Below are 23,915 nucleotides of genomic sequence, written 5' to 3'. Positions count from 1 at the left end.
GGGATGGAATGCGTGAGTAACTGATATTAATCTACGAGTATTCGGAATGTGTGAAGCTTCGATAAAGTATTTTAATCGCATACCGAATGAAGCAATCACCGTTACGCTGAACGAATGTCCATCTCTAGAGATGAGCGAGAGCGCATCTGAAGTTACACATTCAGCTTAAGGGAATTTAGGAGGCAAGTGCCAATTCAGGTGAGTTGTTTAAGAAATTAACCTAATTAAGATTCACGCATATTGGATGTAATTAATCCATATTTTACAAGAAGTAGCCGTACAGGAGCTTGCATATGTGTATATACAGACATACATGTATTCATTAGCCTTGTGCTTTTCGACTTAACCTAACCCTAACTAACGTTTCCCATTCCTTTTCAACTAATTATTTTATTTTTTTTCTCCCTCACACTGCTGGGCTCATTTGTCGTGTTCACTTTGATGCCCCATTCCGCTCTCGCGCTTGTTGTTGCTGTTGTTGTTGTGCCATAATTTTTGTGTCCGCAACAGCAGCAAGAAGCACGAGGCATTTTTCGTCTATTCCTTAATGACTTTCGTCAAGCTGTCAACGCGCAAATGTCATAATAGATTTCTTCACGCGTTTCCTTTTGCGCTCTCTCTTCTTTGCTGTTATTGTTGTTGCTGCTATTTACCCATGCCTGCCGGCCTAGTCGCGCGTTCCGCTCACTGTCCCTCTGCTGCGTAATGCGCTAATGCGTGTTTCGCTGGTCAAGCAAACTGCCATTGTCCCTCAACAGTTCTCGCTCACTCCCTGTCTTTCTGTCCTGCTCCCTCCCTCTTTACATGCCGAATGCGAAACCAAAGCTCGTTGATTTTGTTTACAGATACGACCACACAGGCAGGCGCATTCGTTAAGTTATGTGCGTGTGTGTTTACTTTATGAAAAAGGAACAAAGGGAAAAGAAGTGAAGGGAATTGCTGTCAGCTAATTACCGCAAAATCATTTAATGGGCAATGCTGGCGACAAATGTCAAATCAAAAAAAAAAAAAAAAAAAAAAAAAAAAAAAAAACAGGATTTATTTAAGTCAGAAAAGTCCATTTAAATACCGTCACAAAAAAAAAAAAAAAGGAATTATATTTTATTTCAAACTTTCCAGTTTCACTTTGCACAATCCTGAACTGTTAATCACATTTAATACAATGTACGTTGGCTTTCAGCTTCGCACTTTAACTAACTCAATTACTGTCCGATAAGAAATTTATATGCTCTAAAGCCAGTGGACGAAGCAGGAGTAGAGGTGCTGCACGCATAATTAGGCGCTCGCTCTGAAGTGACGTCAGATTTAAAGCGACAGCGAGAAAGAGACAGCTAAAGGCAATCAAATAAAAGCATATACATATTATATGAATCTTGAATTAATTTATTTACAATAATTCAAAATCGATCTTAATCAATATTTGCTTTTAGTTAAGCATATGCGCATCTGTGACGTCACACCGGCACTTTTGTCCACACTCTAAACTCTCTCACTCTTCATTTGACGAACAGTTATTTATTTTGTGGGCTCTCGTGCAAACGAACGGTTAATCGGCTTGCGCCAATGGCAGATCAGTGGCTGCTTAGTCACTTTAAGCGCTCTCTTGATCAATCTGTCTCGTTCTAACTACTAGAATGTGTTGGCCTTGCAATAACTTCTATGTTCGCTCACTGGAAGCAGAGGAGAGGAGCGGCAACTGCACGTATTTTCCCATTGCGTCGCCTTTGTTTACATTTCTGTGCATTTTTTGTTCTCCTTTGAGCAGAGACGCAGAAAATGTGGAATTGAATTTAGCAAAAGTTGCCGGAGCTTGAACTTGATTTCGGTTACATAATCGATCCAAAAGCAAAATCGAATTATGAAAGATTTGCCAGCTGAAAAGTCAGCGAAAGGGTTGCCGCCCCCTTGGCCCCCTCCCCAGCAAGGATTATTCGTTCAACTGTAATTCAAGCAAAACTTGCAGTGCGGCAAAACCGTAAAAAGCAGCTGCTTGAGGCAGCGATACCCTTTACTTTGTTGATTATGATTGTCCCACGGCATTAATTTTCATCGATAATAATCGATATTGAAGTTTCTTTCTACACATCAGATCCAGATATAATAGATTGTGTACATCTTCACAATCTTTACACAAAATTCAACATACCCTTTATGCTACGAATGAGGGGTATCGTAAAATAACTGTAAATGTGAAGCAAGGATGCGAAAGAAGTATTAAAACGAAGCAACGCAGTCGCCAGATAAAGTTTTAAATGCAGCAGCACCTCCTCAGGGCATGAAGGTCGAGGGATGGCTGAAGACTTTCTAAGGAGTCGGTGGGCTTCCGCACTCAACACAAGTAAGCCCTCGTGCACCCCACCCAACCCAACCGCGCTGTGCGACAAGAAAAGCAACTTAACTTAAAACTAACACAAAAAGTCAAAATCTGGCGACCCTTGCTCAGATATACATATATATCCTTTTTTCTTGGCCAATGGCTTTGCTTCTCGGTTGAGAATCTGGCGATAGCAAATACTTGATTTCCCATTGATAACGCGGCTGCTGTTCAAAATCCGTCGCAAGGCGTCGAAACTTGTAATTAAAACCTTGAAGCCAAAGTCATGAAACTCAAAAACAAATGAAGCACAAAAAAAATTAATTTTACCAATAGCCCAAACCGTTCAGCCCCCCTTAGAAAAGTCCACAGCCACAGGCGAGCAAAGTTTCTGTCTGAGTAAAAACAGGTAGACAGGGCGTAATTGACTGAAAGCTATATATGCTAAGGCTAAGGAGAGCTTTCAGCTAACTTTAAGTTAGATTTCTATCAAAGGTTAAAGTAAGATTTTAATGCAAGTTTAAGCTTTTCGTATGCTTCAAATCCATTCAAGATTTTGGACTACTTCAAGTACATTTCGAAAAAGCTTTGCTTATCCTAAAAGTTAAAATATAAAGTCAGCTTAAGGGAGCTGACGCCTTTAAGACGCAAGTAAACCCCACATGTGGTATTCATTACCTTTTACTGATCTTAAAGTTAAGCATACGATATGTTTTATGACAGCTGCAATTAAAAAATGAGTAACTTGTGTTTATTTTTAAATGACAATTTCATTTGTGTCTAGGATTACATTCGTTCAAGCTGAAGACACCTGAACAAAGTTTCAATTAGCTTTAAATCAGACATAAGCAGGCGGCAATTAAGCTTTCAGCAAACGTTTAGTAGCTTTGAAATTAGCTGAAAACTGTTTTGAACAAAGTCTTAAAATCTATTTATTAACTTTTAACATATTAACTAAAATTATTTCTAATTTTTATGAAAGTTGATTTCTGCTGCTTTGATTTTGATTTTATTTGAAAATATAATTGCTGTTTTTTATTTTCTCTTCCTTTTAACTTTCAAACATTTACAGGGTATTTCAGCTTTGTGCTTGCCACATTCCCTTCGCTCTTCAATGGCCGAAATTGAGGTACGAAAATCGCAAACTTTGCCATCCTTCGGCGTCGCCCTCTGAGGAAATATTGATTGTTGTCTAGACCCTAGCTCTCCGCCCTTCCGCCCTGCCCGCCTCCTTGGCTACCCTGGAAAGGGCTTCCGCCAGGCTCTTGCTGCCACCAAAAGTTTGCATTTTTCGCCAGACTTAACAGTTTTTCACTTGAAGTGTGTGTCATGCTAATTATAAATCGAAACTTCCGGCGACACTTTGTCAACTGCAAAAAAGTTGCACTCAGCGTGCTCTCTCTACCTATCGCCCTTTCTCTCTCTCCCTCTCTCTCTGTCTGTCTCTAGCTCTGTCTCACTCTGTGTCTTGAGATATTCAGTAATTTTTGGCCTTTCGCCACGTTGCAAGCTAAAATTAAATTGACGCAGGATCCATTTCTTTTCTATAAATATTTAAAAGCTGTTAAGCGTGAACCGGAATGCGTCAGGCGTAGTGACGTGGCTTTAATAAATACAGGCATAAACACACTGAGGAATCCGCGTAAGTGGATTCGATAGATAAATAAATAAAGGCGTGAGGAGCACCTTTATAATTGGATCAGCGAATAGCCTTAACTCGATATATCAACCTGAGCTTAGGAATCTCGCACTGCAAGCAAGTTCGCTTGAAGTAAATATTATTCCCTTGATGTTTGTTTTATCGCTGTGCAGCGTGGAGCATTCCACAACTGAGTCAATCTATGCCAAACTGACCTATACCAAGTGAACCTTATTTAGGTCTGGATAGTTTTAGATATAAATTGAGTCTTATTTATTCTTAGCCAGCTTAAAGTACCATGCGTTCTCTTAGAGTTCTCTTACGAATGCTTACTTCATCTCACGTTATCTATTCTCAGCTAACTGAATCTATTATGGAATATGGCTAACATGTTCCTTGAGAGTTCTATTACGTATCGTATCCTTACATTATTTCAAGTTGCCTTGTCGAATCTCAGATATTCGAATCTTGTTGAACCATTCTATCCTAACTTTTACTTTACATCTATTCCAACTTATCCTTACTCTAAGCAGGCTTATCCAATTATCATCCTGCCCTAACCTAGCCCAGTGTGACCTAAATTGTTGCCCCAATTCCGTGCACTGAATCATCATATTCAGTTATTGCAAGGTGTTTGCTTACAATTCGAGTTATGTGAAGTTCGTAAGATGATAATAACAATAAATACATTAGGAATGCGTTTACAATATGAAGCACTCGATTTCTATTTGAGCTCGAGTCTGGGAACAAATGAATATCTGCTGTAAAACGAACCGATGCGATGTGACACCAAAGATAAGCAGAACGTGCTGGGCGGCAGGCAGAAGTATTCCACTGAAAATATGTGATATATCAGAAGCTGGGAGCTTACTTGGAATTGCTAAACGCATGTGTCCATATTTATCGATGAGTAAATTCTTTGAAATAGATATTGTATATGTCTGCTCACACCTCTAATTTGAGCCTATTAAGCTTCTATTAAAATAGATAATTATCGATAAATTAACGTATAAGCGTATGGGAACTATAAGTATCATATTTATTTGACATTTATTATTTATTTGTCGAATTCATTAGATATGCTCTAAAAACTTTTGTGAAATTTCGATAACAATTATCGATAAGCTTGTATGTTTTCAAGACATGCTTTATTTTTAGCTTGTCAAATCCTTAACTTTTAATGTGAATATCATCATATCATATACGTCTATAAAGATGTCAATATTTATCGATAAATCATATCATAGCTTGCTCTGTGCTTTCTTGATTTACGCAACATTTGCTCGTTGCAGGCCCATTATGTCAGCGTATATACCCCAATTTATAAACTTCCAATGGGTATACTAATCGAATGCTACCTACTCATTTAAATCGGAAATCTGTCCGTCTGCCAGGCATAAATGAGTAAAGCCCTAAAATCGAATTACCTGCTACTGTCGCTCAGCATGCTCTGCCCGGCCACGCCCACTTATGTGAGAGACCCCAACCGTCCACGCCGCTATATGTTTCAGAGCTATCCACAATCCCCCGGACATGGACCCAGGCCCAGACCTCGCCCCCAACCCATGTCCACTCCCAATCGCATTGACATTGATTGCTTTTAGTCGAATCGCGTGGTCCAGAGGCTTTTCGAGCCACTCGACAGGGGAATATTGGCAGCACCCGCAGCGAGGGGTGTTTGATAGCTTCGGTGGTCTCGGTGGGTTTTCGGCTCTGGTCTCTGGTTTCTGGTGTCGCGTTCGTGGTCGCCGCAGCGCTGTCAGCTTTTATGATTTTAAAATATTTCATTAATTGAATTAATTATGCATTTTGCGGTCAGGTGCGTTCGCATGTAATCAACGCAGACCAATGAATGAGGTCCATAAAGTCTGTAAATACATGAATCTCTATCTATGTAAATATAAATGAAATTACTATTGGAGTTACCAGCAGGTTGCAGCACGGATTATATGGATAATCATGCTTACGAACGCCCAGTGGGCCATCTTGGTTTGAGCTCTGCTCTCTATGGAAGCTTTCAATTTGCTAAGAGTTCCTTAAAACAATTTTCGTAAAATGCTGTGGATATGTTCCAGAGAGACTCAACCGAGGGTTTCAAAGGATTTTATTGTATTTAAAAGGGTCTCATAGGTTTTCATATGGTTCTATAGAGTTATACAGTTTCATTAATTTCCAAAGGATTACATATGCATTCATAGGATTTTATAGGGTTTCATAAGGTTTCATAGGGCTTCATAAGGTATCATGGGGTTTCATAGGGTTTCATTAGGCATCAAAGGGTTTCATAGGGTTTCATAAGGTACCATAGGGTTTCATAGGGTTTCATTAGGTAAGTAGAGCTCCGTATGGTCCATAACGTTTCACAGGGCTTCATAAGATTTCATAGATTATCATAAAGTCTCATATAGATTACCAATTTGTATAGTGGGCTTTATGAGATCTCAAAAGTCCTCTCAAGGCCTCGTTCCGATTTCTCAGAAAAAATGACAGTTGCATCCAATATGGGTTTTATAAAAGTACTCATGAAGTCCTTCAAGTCTTTCGGTCGAATTGAAGCTGTCTATATAGATCGACAAACGGTTGCTTGATCATAGTTTATACCATTTAAAAACACTCAGAGTCAGAGTGCTTTACGATTTATATACTATATAATAAAACCTATATGAATATAAATAAAATAGACAAAATGTTGTAGCATTAGCCCTTGAGCGTATTTCAGTTTGGATCAGATCTAGCGCAATCCTTAAAGTGGCCAAAGTTATTTCGTATTCTGTGGCTCGACCGCGGAGTGTTTTTTGAGTATCCTGCGATGGCTGGATTTTGTGGGCACAATGTCTGGCAAAGTCCTTTGGCAGCATTTTGTAACCACTTTATGGCCAAGCCGCAAGGATGTGCGCTTGATCCGCGTGCCAAGGAAATTGCGATGGAGACCTGAAAAGGACTTCGTCCACAATGTCGTCGTCCTCAACGTAGTCGTCGCTGTAATCGTCGTCCTCCTCGCCGTCGCCGTCGTCGTCGTCGTCCTCGTCTTCTTCTCAACTTCAGCGTGCAGGAATTTGCTTTTAATTTTTTAATGACACATTTAGAGAGGACAGGCGACACGGCCCGAACTCGCCCCTGCCACGCCCCCATGTTGTACGGAGCCTGGGGCAAGTTTTGTGTTGATTTGTGGCCAGCGCCAAAAAGCTGAAAAGAAATGATGAGCGAAGAAGACTGGCGAAGGCAGCTTCGTCTAATTTCTGTAAGTGGCAGAAGGAAGAAGGAGAGGAATGGGTAGAGGCAAGGGGGGGTGGTAGGTAAATAGGTAGTCCTTGTGGCGCCGACATGCCCAGCGGGGATTCTCATAATGGAGCGACGCTGAGGTGTTAATCAATTAGGCGAACGCCTTGACGCTTGACTCAGCTCCTGTTGCCGCTAAGTTGCTCCTCGTCCAAGTCCTCAACTTCCTAGCTTCTTGGCTTACACACTCAGCTGAGCTCCTCTTCTGGGCTGGGGCTGGGGCCATTCACTTAAAAATGGCAAATCGCAGCCAGGATGCGTTTCGTTATGGCCATGTCCTTGATTAAAATATTTCAGCGCACGCCGCTGGCATGTGAATGGAGCTGCTCCTGCTCCTGCTCCTGCTCCTGCTCCTGCTGCTGCTGCTGCCAGTATAACGGGACATCAATACGCAGATGCCCCAAGGGTCTCATACATTGACCATAAAGAGCTGTGTGTCGCACTTTCTCTCTCTCTCTCTCTCGCTCTCTCTCTCTCTCTCTCTCTCTATCGCTCTCTCTCTCTGTGTGTTGAGATAAGCTAAGAAAAACACTTTTAATAAAATTCGACATGAGCAAAAAGCTGGCGGTGGCGCACAGTGGTACGAAAAATGCGATTGGCTGCTATAAATCGATACATTTTGTTATCGATAGATGGGTAGATGATTAGAAAACATTTTTGCAATTATGTATATGTCCATTCAAGACTCTTCATAGCTAGAGATATTTTGAAACTCAAGAGTTGGTATAAAGTAAGAGATATAGATGCATATATGTGGATAGCTGGAAATCGAATTAGAGATCTAGAGAACTGAATAAGATATAGCGATAAGGCTGGACAAACAATACGAAATGAGACAAATAGAGAATGGGAATTGATATAGACATTAAGTTATATGCGGATATACTATATACAGATAGGTATTATATATGAGTATGAGCTCAATATGAGGATAGATATACATATATATCGACAAATATATTGATAGATATATAACATATATATATAGATATTGAGAGATATATACATATTAATATAGATAATAGATTAGACTACATTAAAGGTAATAGATTGCATCTGAGATAAGTAAAATAAACACTATGTGATCTAGTTCAGGAAAAAGAGTTTAGACACCCTAATACATCGTGCCCATTCCTTTGGCAAATTTATACGATTTTCTATATATATGATATATATTTTCAGCTTGTTCGCTCTATGCCAGTGTACACTGTGGCTGCACTGCTTGCTGCTTGCTGCTTGCTGTTGCCACTTTGGGTCGCCCCCTTTGCAAACTATGCGAAAAGCGAAAACTATCGAAAGGCCAAAGGAGGTTGCCAGCCAAGTGCGTCCTCTCAGCACACACGTTGTGTTGTGTGCAGAGCATGTATGTGCGCGTGAGTGTGTGTGTGTGTGTGTGTGTGTGTATTTGTGTCCTCTCCTTTGACAATGCCAATTGGTGGCAACGGTTGCCGCTTGTCCTTTTTACAATTTTATTGCTTGTTTACGAGCTGCTTTCGCGGCTTACTTTGCTCCGCATCTGCTTTGGTTCAGAGTTCGGGTCTTTGGGTTATACAGTTTACTTTGCCAACTAGTGGGCATTGTTATTGTTGTTGTTGCTGTTGCTGTTTTGCGGTTAAATTGTGGTTATGGCCCAGTTGTGGGTGGCCTGGACAAACATCGAAAACTTTTACGAGCATATAATCGAAAAAGTTTCTACCCTTTTCGGTACGGAACGTCCTCTATTTTTGATTTCCCTTCCTTCTTTTTTTTTTTCTCGCACTCCCTCTCCATCGCACTCTCTGTCTCTGTCTCTGTTGGTGCGTGGCTCGAACCCGTTCGGGTGTGCCATCAATCGCTGCATATTGTGCATATGTGCTTTTCAGGTAATTAACACGACTGTGAATGGGCCATCGAAATGCCCGAAATGTCTTTGTCTTCACGCACAGAAAAGGGTTCGAGGAGACGGCCTCGATTTAGTTATTCGCATACAATGCAGAGACCCGATTGTTCGTACCGATTATGTGCATGAAATATGCTCGGGGAGTTGCCTTCGACTGGGCCCACAATGACGATATTATTATTATAAGCCAAGCCAGACAGATCCTAAATGCGATAGCAGACAATGCGCGAACAATGCGTTCCCAAATTATATTCCATAAAGTTGGCTTTATTTCTGCTGACTTCATCAGCCGATGATTTATTTCCAGAACAATAACGCAATATTTCTGGGTATTTAATGAAATTGAGTAGAGCGCGTAGTATATATAAATGTATGATAAAGGAATATATTGAATATCGAGTAAGCTATTCAGTTTTTTTTTTCTAGAATGTCTTTTATGGCCCACAAAAAGTTCTAAATATATATTTATTCAAATACAATTTTCAAGATTCAATTAAGAATTTTATGATAAATACAAATGGCTGATAAGTTAGCAGGAACCAGCTGCTGGCTTGGAATATTCTCAACATTTACTACCAAAATCGAGCTAGTAACTATTTAACTTTGCTTTATTTTGTTAATTCCAAATGTCAACGGTCCACGGTCAAAATTTCGAATGCACAGAGAGTGTAATGCATAGTGAACGTTTATGGGGCAGTCGAAGCCTAATGAACTTTTATCTGTCAATCTCAATAGAATGCAAATTGAAGCGCATTGACGCTATGCGAAATGTGTGCAAATGTGTTTTCTCAGCTGAATTGGCGAATGTGGCACATGAGTTGCACAAGTTGAGAATTCATTAATAACTCTAATAGCTATTAGACAAAGATAGATAAATAGAGAGAGAGAGAAAGAGTCAGGTTCACAAACAATATACGTGCTGGCTGGCAGTTCTAGTAGAGAGTGGGCGTGTTCAATAATAAACAACCGCAGAGAAATAACAATGATAATCATGATGATGATGATGATGATGAGGATGGGCATGATAATATAACTAAGTAATTTGCAGCTAATTAAGTCAAGTAGTGTACGTATCGGAAGAGACAGACATAGCGGGAGAATGGGAGAAACGGAAATCTTTAACATGCACAACTTTTGGGGAGTTTCGGGAACTGTTGTTGCATTTTTGCACTGCCGAACACAGCTCAGACTAAACAGCTATTGAAGTTGAATGCACAGCAACAACAACAGCTACAACAAAGCTAAATGTGGGGCTAATGCATTGCTAATGCACTAACTCTGCATGTATGTTTATAGAACTCGGTTAAGGGAATATAATATATGAACATTATTATTATTATTTTTAATTATTAGTTGTTTCATTATCATTGTTGATAATATTTTATTAGCATTATCATTAGCATATTAGCACATTAGCACTAGTTATAGCATTAGCATTAGAATTTGCCTTAGCCTTAACATTAGCATAAATATTAGCATTAGCATTAGCGTTAACCTTATCATTAGCATTATCATAAGCATAACCATTAGCATTTGCATTTGCATTAACATTAGAATTAGCATTAGCATTAGCATTAGCATTAGCATTAACAATAACATTAGCATTCGCATCAGCATAACATTAGCATTCGTATTTCGTCTTGGTTTATTCTTAGCAATAGCATTGACATTACCCCTAGCATTAGCATTAGCATTGGTATTAGCATTAGTATTAGCATTAATATTAGCATTAGCATTAGCATGCCATTAGCATTAGTATATCTTTCTTATATATTCTTAGCATTAACATTGACATTACCCTTAGCATTAGCATTAGCATTAGCATTAGTATTATCACGTGTTGCAAGCTGCATAATGCAGCTGTATGTTTTATTCAAGGCAAAAATATTACTTAAGGGTAGCAATATGCAAATGCATAAAGAGTTTATCTATACACGTGTGTATCTAGGTGTGTGTGTTTGTATGTGTGTATGGGTGAATTGTGTGTTGCCAACTGAAATGACAAATGACTTTTGCTTTTGCCGTTCGCTGTTGTTGCTTGAAGTTAAGTTAAACCAACAAGAAAGTTAAACACTGACAATGAGATTTATGAGAATCAACACACACACGCACACAGACACACATACACATATACGCATTGCAATATATACACACACACACAGTTGTCCTGCCTGGCTGCACGTATGTTGATGTGCATTAAAGCATGACTAACCTAATTCAATTGTGCTGCAGGATATGCGCCAACGTCCTGTATGCCTCGCTGTCTCTGGTTGCGTGTGTGTGTGGGTGTTTTCGTCTCTCTCCCCCCACTGTCACTCTGTGTGTGTGTGTGTGTGTGTGTGAGCCTCGTTTAAATAATAGCTAAAACCATTGTGGTTATATGCTGCTGGCTATGTCCACTAAAGCCTTGTCACATTAACCCTGAATGTTCTAGCAAAGCACTCCCATGCGCGAGGTCCCCTAGTGAGTGGCGTCTCTCAACTTGCCGGCAGCTAAGCTGATAGATATATATTTTATATAATGCACAGACTGTATAATAGATAAATGTTCAGGCCAAAGAGTTGTACAAGTTGGAAATGATGTAGTTTTTTGTTGGTTATTAGGTGGAACCTACCAACCATAGGTAGATACTACTCTTAACCTATCAGGAATGTGTAGCATAGCTCTTCAAGAACTACTCTACTATATATTCAGTCCCGTAGAACTCAGGATCCATATAGACTCGTATAGATGAAATTTCGCATGTGACTTCTCTGATGCATTACGCATGTCATTATCATGCAGTTCAATCAGAATTGCTGTCAATTTTAAGCACTACGATCAGATTTTATGCATAGCATTAATCCAGTGCTCTCAGTTCTACTCAACTTTGATGGAATTTCGAATTAGTTTTTTGTGCCGTCATATTTTATCTTATTGCTTTGAGGGCAATTCCCAGCGCCCGGCAAATAATCGACTTCATTTAACTGAAACGCAACGCAATATCTATTTTTTTTCTCTGCTTGGGTGTTGTGCGGGCGATTTGCGATTGGTTTATCGATGGGCATTACGCTGTAATATTGCATTATATGATCGATTTATTCCCAGTACAATTTTAACTGTCATTTTTTTTATCGACTGCTGGATTGCTGGATTGCTCTATGCTCTTTGATTTCTCTCAAATATGAACGAACCCACCGGGCAGAACAGAAACGGATTTTCAAATACCCTGACTAGAAGTATTGATACACTATGATGTTATTTTTGCTATGGAATATGATAAAGATAATTGAGGTGGAAATAGGTATGAGATTGGGGATATAGGATATGAAATATAATATATGAGATATAAAATATGAGATATATGATATGATATTTGAGATATGGATTATGAGATATGAGATGTTAGATATAATATAAGAGATGTGAAACATGAGATATGGGATGTAAAATATGAGATATAACATAAGAGATATAAAATATGAGATTTGAGATATGAGATGTTAGATATAATATAAGAGATGTGAAATATGAAATGTGAGATATGAAATATAGGATATAACATATGAGATATGGGATATGGGATATGAGATATGGGATATGAGATATTAATTTATCTAGTTTGTCCTAAGATCTCTGAGAACTGAAAGATCCCTGGCTAAATGATCTAGTCCTTTGGGAGAACTGCAAAAGAAAGAGATTTGTGTATAAGAAATATGTTGCTGAAATGAAGAAATGAATAAGAGACCAACAGTAGACTTCATAATTAATTCATTCACCTAAAAAAAAATCAATTTCTCTTCCCAGTCTACACTCTTTGTTTCGCCTATAGAGCATATCTCAGTCGATACACGGCGTTTCGCTTGCTTCCAACTTATTCTTTTTAGCTTTTTTTTTGGTATCCTTTTCGCATCCTTGGCGAGTTTACAACATCCGCTACTCAGTTGTGGGCCATTGGCGCTGGCGTCCTTTGGGTGCATTTGGCTCGAAACTTTGCCCAGTTGGCCAGTTGGTTAGTTCTTTGCTTTCCTCCTTTCCCTTTGAGCTTCCTCTATTTATTTATATTTTTTTCTCCACTTTTCTTTCTCCCACCACTGTATCTAGCTGCGAAATCTGTATGCAGAAAATATTTGCCATTTTAGCTGCAAAACTTTTGCCCAAGTGAAAATGATAAACATCTTTTGTGAAATTCTCAGATTTTGCTTTTATGCCACAGCTCAAGCAGCTGACACAGTTACGACACTCCGACCGTCGACAGCTGGCCCATGCCACAGTTTTTAGCCAAGCTTTTGGCCACAACTGTTCGACTATTTCTGTGGCTTGTTTCGGTTCGTTCTACGGCGGCTGCCGCTGTTGCTGCTGCTGTTGCTGCTGGCTGGCGTCGTCCTTTTCGGTTCTCTTATGGTCCATTGGTCGCTCCATCAATGTTTGGTGTGAAATGTAACAGCCACTTATTCTGATTGTCATTGTGTGTGCGAATGTATGTGTGTGTATATATGTGTGTGTGTAGCGCAGAGTTTTTCGAATATAACGCAGTGCCAGGCATATCCGATATCAGTTCTACCCATCCGCCCTCAACTGCTACACTCTAAAAAATAAATTTGTTTTTTGCTGCAAGCCCTTTTACCCTATAAAATTGAGTAACGGGTATGCTAGCCTGGCGTCAATGTGTATAAATAGCAATGGGCAAGATATAAATATATAGGATAACTCATATATATCGATAACTCTGCGCATATAAACCGATAAATATGTTTTTTTTTTTTTTTTTTTTTTTTTTTTTTTTTTTTTTTTTTGCAAAGAATTCTGCATAATATAAATAAGGACATCTTCTAAAGTACTTTAAATATGAAAATCTATTGGCTATCGATTTGTACTTTCGATATTTTTGCTTTGCTCTCTATAGGGTACTTTCTAGTCGAATATGCTCGCTCGGCTCAGTCCCACTCCACGTTCGCTTGACGTTGTTTATGGTTTCTGTTGTGTGTCTAGTAATTCGTGATGTCCCTTTCTTTGATTGCAACGTTTTTTTACACACACACACACATAGTGAGAGAGAGAGACAAGGGCAGAGAGAGTGAGAGCGAGAGAGACCAAAGAATGAGAGCGGAGATTAAAGGGAGCTGTACATTGTGCTTGTTTATCAATCATATTGAAATCTATTTGTTGTTGCTTTGTTATCACTATCTCTTGCCCTTATTCCATTCATCATCATCCCTCGGCCCCTAACATATCATAATTGAAAAAAGTCAACATTCGATTGTGGGAGTGAGGGAGCAGGAGCAGGAGCAGGAGCTACTGTTGGATGACATGCAGCAACTGTTTTCAATATACCGTTTGATTGGTATGCAGCACATGCTAAAATAATTGTTGAGAGAAAAACAAAGAGAGAACATTGAGATTGAATGGAGTTTCTTCAGCTTACACCAAAGAACAATCGAATTTACATGAGATGTGTTTGAATATATCATACAAAGCCACTGGAATAACATATGTAGCAGTTCTTCCAGTGAAATCAATTACCAGTAAATTAAAATATGACCGAACAGACAGCTAAACTGAACTGAGAGCTCAGATTACACTGGACTAACACCTCGAATAAAGTCCATTTGGAGCATTTAAAATTGCCAGCGATTTGAATTGAGCTGCATGAGTATAAAATATAATCTATATTTTAATTAGTTAGGCTGTCAATGGAATACCCCTATTACACATGATATGATTGCATCCCTCTTGCTCTCTGTCTCCCTTGTAACAGATTTTGTGTCACAATATTTAATTAAGTTTTGCTATTGACAAAAAAATGCAGTCGGAATTCCATAGAATGCTTTGAATGACATGAGATTTATCGTATATTAAAAAACTAAACATTTTCAATTACGAGAGAATTTGAGTATGATTCTGAAAAGTCGACAAAAGTATAAACAACTATGAAAATATTTAAATTGTATAAAAATAGAAATCGAATGGGGCTTCTAACAATATTCAGATATGAATACTGAAAGCAAGAATTTGTCAAAATAAATATCCGGAAAATATGAAATATTTGCAACAATTTATTAAAATAATTTTAAAGACTCGTAAATCATGTTTTTTTTATTTTATTTATTTTTTTTTTTTTTTTTTGTATATATATTAAGAAATCATATTGTATTTTTAAGACTTTTATTGAATTGAAATTTCATTACGGTTATTATTTTACAACAGATGTAGAACAAAATACGGGAGGGAGAGTGAGAGACTAACTGAGTGAGAATGAGAAAGGAGGAGAGCGAGAGAGAGAGAGAGAGAGTATGAGAGACTGACTGACCGAGAAAGATAAAGATAGAAAGGTAGAGAGATAGAGTGAGCGCGAGAGAGAGACAGACTAACTAAGACTGAGCGAAAGAGCAGGAGAAACAGACTGAGAGTTACAGGAAGAGAGGGATAGGAAGAGAGCATAAGAGACTGACTGAGAAAGATATATATAGAGAGAGAGAGATATAGAGTGAGCGCGAGAGAGATACAGACTGGCTGACTCAGAGAGAGAGAGAGAGAGAGAAAGAGAAAGATAGAGAGTAATGATTCCAGAATGGAGTTTCGGTTGATCCAAGAATTAGTACAATACTTTTATGGTGTTAATCAAGAGTTCCTCTAATGATTGTTCAAATGATTGTTATATATCCACGCCCACTGGGGATACACAAAAAATCTCTATCATTAAAGGTTCTTGACCTGGAATTTCCAAATGGTACAAATGCTATAGCCATTTGCTCCTATGGTTCTATTCTTGCTGCTGCAGTCTCTTCTGCTTCTGCTCTCGCTGCAAGATCATTCAAATTCCCAACAAGTGATTTCCCCATAAGAGAACTCTACGATTCGCTAATAAACAATTAGCTTAACTTGTGACAGTCGATTTAACATTTATTTACTATTCTGATTAGCTGTATATATGTATATATATATATCTCCTTTATATATATATGTATTATGTGTTTATCTATTTATTTATTATATGCCATTTTATTTGAGACGCCCACCTGCCGCTTGCGCCACCTGCCCGATTCAATTTTGCTGCTTGGTCAGCAACTGGAGGCTGCTTGGGGCTGGTTGGGGCTGCTTTCATTTGATTTTCCAAGCTGGCGCTTTCAGTTTTCATTTCTTTGTCAAACACGTTACGCAAATATTGGCACAGCTCCCGCAGCGACAGGCGGGCAAACATTTGGCGCTGGTGTTACCGTTACCACTGCCATTACCATTACCGTTATATACTGTGCACCTGCATGTGTATGCGCGCGCGTGTGAGTGTGAGTGTGTGTGCTGTTGGTATAGGTGTGCATCGTTATGGCCGCAAATGTAATGCCAACGTTAACGTTTTCGGGCATCAGTCCGGTGTTTCTTTCCATTCCATTCTATTCCGTTCCGTTTCGTTCCGTTCCTGTCCTGTCATAGGCTATTTGTTTGCTTCCGACTCGGCCTCCATTTTAGCCTACTTCAGAATTTGGAGGGCGTGGCTGGTTCTAGCACATGTTTAGATAAGCGCGTGCAGGCAGAGAGGTAGCGAAAGAGAGAGAGAGAGAGAGAGAGAGACAGGGACAGCAAATTCGAGTACCCTATCAACTTGTATTGATGCAACGAACTGGTTCCTACGTCAGCTTAACCGTTATGTAAATATACATATATTTATAGATATAGAGCCCAACTAAATGGGGAACATTTTATTTTATTTTTAAGACTCATAGTTAGCCCAAACAGAATGCAACGTGTTTTCAATGAAATGATTAATTTTATCATATTAAAAAAACTCATTTTAAACAGATTCCATAAGTCGATAATATAGATAAATGTATATTACGCAAGGTGTTCTTAGAGTCGCCTAAAACATATAGTAGCTACTAAAACTGCTGTCTATTTCCAAACGCACAAGCTGAGCTAAGCTTTAAGCTAGACAAGAATGAATCAGATGAAAAAGAAAAACTCATTAAAGATCCAACAACTGGATTATATACATTAATCGATATACATTAGTGATATTAATAATCGTTTTTTTTTTTTTTTTATTGCTAAACTTCAAAGGCCAATAAAACATCTAACACAACTGTACATACTTATAATATAGCTGTTCTTAGAGGCAGCTAGATGATCTCATAAGTTCTTGATTAGATATAACAATACGGAGTGGTATATGCACCCAAGCATATGTTGAGCTAGGCACTCGAACAGCTTCAGATCGTTATCGCAGCTGTTTTATGATAGCTATCTATTACAATTGTCGCCAAATGATTCTCCGACTATTATTTACAAACGTGGAAATAAATTTGAGTGCGAAGGATTGCATTATATTTAGCTGGAAAATCAGATATGGAATGGTTCAAGAGTTATTTATGTATGTATGTATATCGATTGCCATCGATGTTCCTCTCTCTCTCTCTCTCTCTCTCTTTAATCTAAGATTTTTCTCTGCCCCTCTGAGATTTTTCTCTGCCCCTTCGAACTACTACAACTAGAATTTGTAGGGTATTTCATTTGCTTACATACCCCAGCTGGCTGTAAAAATAATGCCAGCTACTAATTAATAGTATTTGTTTATCAATGTTTTCTTTGTTGTCAAATGAAACCAAATTGCAATCGAATATTTAAGAGCTCTGTCATTACCATTGCCCCTACGTCTCTAGGCCCCGCTCGTCCACCAGCTCGATCTCTCTCTCGCTCTCTCACTTACTCTCTGTTTGGCATTCGATGCATTCAAATTACAGAAATATTTGAAATACGTAACACCTGCCACGCCCACCTCGTTTGCAGCGCCAACAGGTGCGTCTGTCCCTCTGTCCAGTCTGGCCGTGCCCCAAAAATTTATCGAGTGCGTCGCAAATGTTACTCGCACTTAGTTGCCGCAACGCGGTTTTTCAGCACGTTCCACGTGCCCAATGGGCAGTGCTTCGTGCCTCTGCCTCGTGCCTCTGCCTCAGCCCTCTTCCGTGCTGTCGCCCCCGCTTCAAACTGCGGCCTGTCCCATTGGAGCATACGTCCATTTGCATGTGTGTGTGTGTGTGTGTATGGAAATGCCTGCTGGCATTCACTCTCGTCTCCTTCTACTTCATCTTTTCCTTTTTTTTTTTTTTGTCAATTTCCATTTCCTCATTTGGCTGTTTTTCGCACACCCACACCCACACACGCCCACACACACACACACACACACGCACGCACTCACACACGCACTCAAACATGCTGTACATAAATTATTCCGACGCTCCAAATTAAGCGTACGTCATCGCCTTTTGATGGGCGAGGGTCGAACTGCCAACCAATCCAGGGACATGACTCTCATCCATGCCACACATGGAGCCTGCATTTCTTCTCGTATACTGAAGTGGATACCCTGTAGGAAGGCAGAGCGGGTATACTGTATTCAAGCATCATCATTTTTGCATTTTTTTTTTTAATTTTTATTTATTCGTAGCACTCCATTTGATGAAGTAGAATAGACTGTATCCCTCGCATCTTTTCTTTTTATCTTCTCTTTTGATTCTCTAATTTAAAGAGCTACAGCTAAGATAGAGTTTCCTGTACTTATCAAGGTAAATAAATATCTATGTTGGCTTGTGAAAAATCTCATGAACATGGATATGATAAAATGTTTGTTTATAGGGCAGGATAGGTTAGGTAAGTTTACATATGATTTCCTTCATAACATTTCCAATGATCAAAAGTCATCAAAATAGGTTTAGCTCTGACTCTTAGTTTGCAGGATATCCAAAGTTTCTCAGATAGACCATCCATATATAGAATTAGGTATACAATAATGGGCTTAGAGATGGATTCCATAAAATTATAGCTATAGTTACTAGGGAGACATTAAACGTTAACTAAAAATTAAGCACTGGCTATTCTGGGGCTTTTGGTTTAAAACAACATTAATATGAATATATGAATATGTGAACTAGTTCTAAGTTCAATCTGCAGCTATTTCTTGGCTTGATCATAGTTCTCTATATATGTACATGTGTATCCACAGATAAATGTAGATCTTGCTCTTCAACTGTGTGGAGCTTGTGGAATATTTGTGAATATCTATAGTTGATCGATATTTCAATCAATATCGATAACTTAAAGAGCTAGTGATATACATATGTCGGAATTAGTGTTACTTTAGTTAGGACAAACTACACGTTGGCTTAAGCCTAGTTCTCTACTTAGATATATATCGAGATTGATAAAAAGAAAAAAACACAAATATTTGTATAGGGTATCTGCTCGTCCTTAGGCCTGCTTTATTCAAATTCTTTGCTGTTCGGACATTCAACAATTCATTTTTTCTCTCTTATTTTTTTTGTCGTATTTTCTCCCCATTTTTGCTTTATTTTATTTAATTTTTTTTTATATGCCGTGTCGTCGTCGTTGGCCATTGATTTTACATGTTGTGAATAAATAATGAATGGTCATGATGTGGTAAATTGAATATGGCGTGAAATTAGCTTAAGTAAATGGAATTAAGTGGATTTTACAGCCGGCTGAGTACTTTAAAGCCGAGCAGCTCGAGCCAAAGCGAATTCAACTCTGCAATGCGAAAACAAGTTCAAGTTCATCAGCAACACGGAACAAGCAAGAGAGAGTGAGATAGGGAGAAAGAGAGAGAGAGAGAGAGAGAGAGAGAGGAGGGGAAGCGTATCACTTGTCTCATCTTCTCTTATGAACTTTGACTCCAGTTTCGACTTCGACTTCAACTCCTTTTCGGAAGTTCACTTGAGCGAATCTCTCACAAATCGCATTGCATTAACCTTCAACATTTTTTACTTTTTTTTTTATTTTTATTTCTGTTTTCATTCTGGATTATTTTCACTACGTAACTCACCCGTTTTTAATGCAGCTTCTTCCGATTTGTCACAAGTTCAGACAACGGCAAGTTTCCAGTGTCTGCTCTGTCCTTCCTCCCTTTCCCTCTCCCTCACTCTCTCTTGCTTTTCTATTTGTGACATGCAAAATAGCAAATCGACTACTGACAACTAGCTGCACAAGAGAGAGGGGGATAGAGACACAAAACGAGTGTGTGCGAGAGAGAGAGAGAGAGTGAGATGGAGTGCGAGGGAAGGCTGACGTCCCGCAGTGTGAGTGTCTGATTCTTTGCATTTGATCTGATGTACCCTGAACTTAGCGAGCTCTGAAGCTTTGTTCGTTTATTAATATTATATATTATATATAGCTTAAGTAGGATTTCTTGAGATTCAGTTCTATATATCCATATATTGAGCGACAGTTTCAACTGCCAAGCAAATTGCCATCCATGAGTAATTGCAAAAGGCATTTCTTTTATTTTCTTGTAGGCTATTTTCTACATCAAATTATATCCAAGTAATTTTCTATAAATTTTTAATAATTTTACTTTGACTTTTACTTTACATTTAATCTAATATGGTTTAACATTATGCTTCACCCGATCATTCGTAAACGAAATCATCTGTAATAATAATAATAATCTGTAATAACAAATATCTAATTCTACTGGGCTCTGAAAATATTTCTTACTAGACTTGATGGAAATATTTATATTGAGTAAATTCTTCATTTTCTCATTGGAAATCTAAAAATGAATATATAATAAATAAATAAATATATAAATAAATCTGAAATTTGATAAATCTTTTTATCTATATTTCTTTATAGCTACATAGCTACATCTCTATATATCTATATATTTATTTCAATATAGCTTTATTATATTTATATTTAGTCTTAGTCTGCTAACCATTTCGTTCCCCACAGAACATTTTTCAGTTCTAATTAGCAGCAATCTAATCCTGTTTTGTTTTTGTTCTTATTTTCTTCTTGAAGGCCCTAAAGTGTTTAGGGTTTTATCTCAAGTACCATAAGGGTATTAAAATGTCGTTGCTGCACGCGAATAACTTGCGTTTGTTGGCTTGTTCGAGACACCGTTTGACGGGTCGTGTGCGTTTTACGAGTCTTGGGGGTAAGGGTTTACGGGTTCAGTTTCGGTCTTAGGATCTGTGTCGCACTGAAAGAGAGGGTGTGTGAGAGAGAGAGAGAGAGAGACAGAGAGAGGGAGTGTGAGTGGGAGGGGGCTAAGATGGAGGTTAGTCGAGTCGCAAAGCTGAAATGACATTCACTGACACTGAGCACTCGTCGCTGGGGAGTCTTGCAATAAAAATAAAACGTTTTTCAAATAAGCGCTTGGGGACCTTTGCCAAATGCTGAATGCGTGTGTGTGTGTTTGTGTGTGAGTGTGTTTGTCTGTGTGTGCCATTGAGGTATATTTGGCGAGCTGACGACAAACGTTTGATGGCTCCATGCGTTTGCGTTTTGGCCATTTGACAGGTGACTTCTTAGAGCGGATTTGCAGTGCCAAACACAGCCGCACACATGCACACACACACACATACACATACACACGCATATATATTCATATAAATATATTTTATTTTAAGAATTTAAGTCAATTTAAAGTTTCGCTTTCGTTTCCGAGCTCAGCCTAAACGTATAGCCTTTCGGTTCAGTTCATGAAGCAGTCTTCAAAGTTCTTATGAACCAGATTTACATTTCATTTAGTTCATTTGAGCATCAGCTTATCTATTTAGGCTCGTTGCAGCGCAACTCAGGCTGCAGCTGTGGCTTCACTTTAGTTCAGTTCACGAACCAGTTTAGTTCCAAGCATGCCTAGGCAAGCAGCTGTTGCATAGTGTAACTGGGTATTGCCTGCATCAAAGGCGACTTGTTACATGTGGCACGTGCCACGTGGCATGTGTCTCGAGACACTTGATGCCACTTACTGAGCCTCGGCCTGGCTCGGCTCGGCTCGGCTCGGCTCTGCTCGCAGTTTGTCTTGTTTCGCACAGCCCGCGCGGCCTACTCAAAATGCTAATTATGAAAACAATTTTCACAATTTCCACAATTTTCGCAATTTTCACAAAATTTGCACTTTATGCGAGACTTTTCGCGTCTCGCGACTCGTTGCTATGCATGCGCTTTTCCGCTTTTAACAAGTTTCCTTTGCTAATTTGTCAAACACTTTGCATAATTTGGTGCGGGAAGCCAAGCAAAATGATGCTACAGCCCATGCCACCCCTACAATCGGCTGGCGCCTACCGCCTGCCGCCTGCCGCCGCCCGCCACCTGGCACGCCCCTTTCAATGTCAAGCCTTGCCAGTCATTAGGCGCGTGACTCGTTTAATGACGACAACTGATGATTCGACATGGCTCTGCTTTCGATTTACCTACGAATTCGAACTCGAATACGACTTCATCGAGAGCCAATTCGCAATTGAGATCGAGCTTAGGCTCGCTTTTGTTAAGTTCGATTTCGAATCGAAGCTTAAAATTTGAATGAATAATTTAAATTCGAGCTCGCATTGGTATTCGAATTCGAGCTCAATTCAATTCAATTCAATTGATTCAAGACTCGTCTGCGAATTTGTTCGAGTTAGTCTAATTCTAACGCAAGTTTCGATATCAGCTTAAGTTTTCAATCGCACTACAGCTTCAATTTGAACTCGAAATCGAAATGAACTTCCAGCTTAGATTTCAATTTTAGTTTGAAATTGTCCTAGGGTTCGAATTTCAGCTCGAATTAGAGTTTATTTGCCAATTCGAAGTTGATTTCAATTGCAATTCGATTCCAAGTTTGTGTTTGTCACAGATTTGAATTTCGAATTCATAGGGCATCATCTGTTCGAATTTCTCAGCTACCCTACTTTATAATATATATATAAATAAAAATAAAATATATAAATATAGTATATAAAATTTTAGCCTGACGTGAATACGAGTACGACTCTGATACTGATCTTTAGCCCGAGTTCGGATTCAATATTAATTCTAATTTGAGTTCGAAATCGAGCTCAATTCCAATTCGAATTTCAACTCTAAATACAATTTGATTTTCGTTACCTAATGGAATTTGCTGCAAATCTTGCTCAATAGGTTATCATATATCGAGTTTCATGGACTTAGAGATAGATATAGATATACAGATTTCGTATTACCATTAAGGACAATAAAAGTTGAAGATTTTCAAGCAAAGTTCTTCACTTTTAAGATTCGAGCAGCCACAAGCTGAAGCCACGCTCGCTACCACAGTTCCCATTGCCTTTCAGCGTGGCAAAATTTTATGAGTTCCTGCGCCAGCTTAACGCTAAGAGCAACCCTTAGTCGCAGCACCCCTCCACCCCCCTCTCCCACTGCAGTAGAAGACCTTGATTTTGCAGCTCAAAAAAGAAATGCGTGAAAGAGTTATACCTCAAATATGCACAGAGAATGTTTGGCAGGGCTTCCAGCTCTGATAGCTAGACGGAGCCCCAAAAGCCAGGCGTCAGCGGGGCAGCAGGAGGCGTGGCAGTTGGGGGCTGGCGTACGTGTTAATGTGTGCATTGTGCGAGAGCATTTTAAACTCATAAATTTACGTGCTCGTGAACATTTATTTTGTTATTAAATTAAACAAGTGCCAACTTAACCCAAGACACACACACACACACACACACACACGCACGCACACAGACACACACTCGCACATACATTAATTTGGCAGTTGCTCGATTTATATATATTTTTTTTACTCTTTTCGGGTAGCTTGGAAAGTTTTTGTCTTAAATTTTTGTAGCTCGCTTCGCACTTGAATACAAAGTTGAAAGCCTGCCAGAGGCACCGAGGGTAATTGGTGGGGTGTGAGGGGTGGTCTTTAAAGGGGTTGTGCCTGTGCGTGTGTGTGTACGAGTAGTCCCTTTGGCGTTATTAAGCAATTTACAAGATACTTAAACAAGAATTATGTGCAACATTTTCCAACAAAATGATTCGCGCTGAATTTTAAAATAAACAAAACTGACTTCTGACAACTTTTT

General features: G+C 39.0%; 1 protein-coding gene across 1 annotated transcript in view; it reads left to right on the top strand.

Moving 5' to 3' along the window:
- LOC108618541 (uncharacterized) overlaps nucleotides 1-23,915 on the top strand; it is a 40,837-nt gene continuing 16,922 nt past the window's right edge. The window contains exon 1 of the mRNA XM_018014601.2: nucleotides 1-198. The gene's annotated coding sequence lies outside the window, so the exon portion shown is untranslated. The remainder of the gene's footprint in view (nucleotides 199-23,915) is intronic.

Source organism: Drosophila arizonae, chromosome X (genome assembly GCF_054131065.1).
Source record: "Drosophila arizonae isolate 15081-1271.41 chromosome X, UAZ_ARI_1.0, whole genome shotgun sequence".
In the NCBI taxonomy this organism is placed as follows: domain Eukaryota; kingdom Metazoa; phylum Arthropoda; class Insecta; order Diptera; family Drosophilidae; genus Drosophila; species Drosophila arizonae.
Note: the sequence above shows the minus strand (reverse complement) of the source record. Positions and strands in the feature narration are given on the sequence as shown.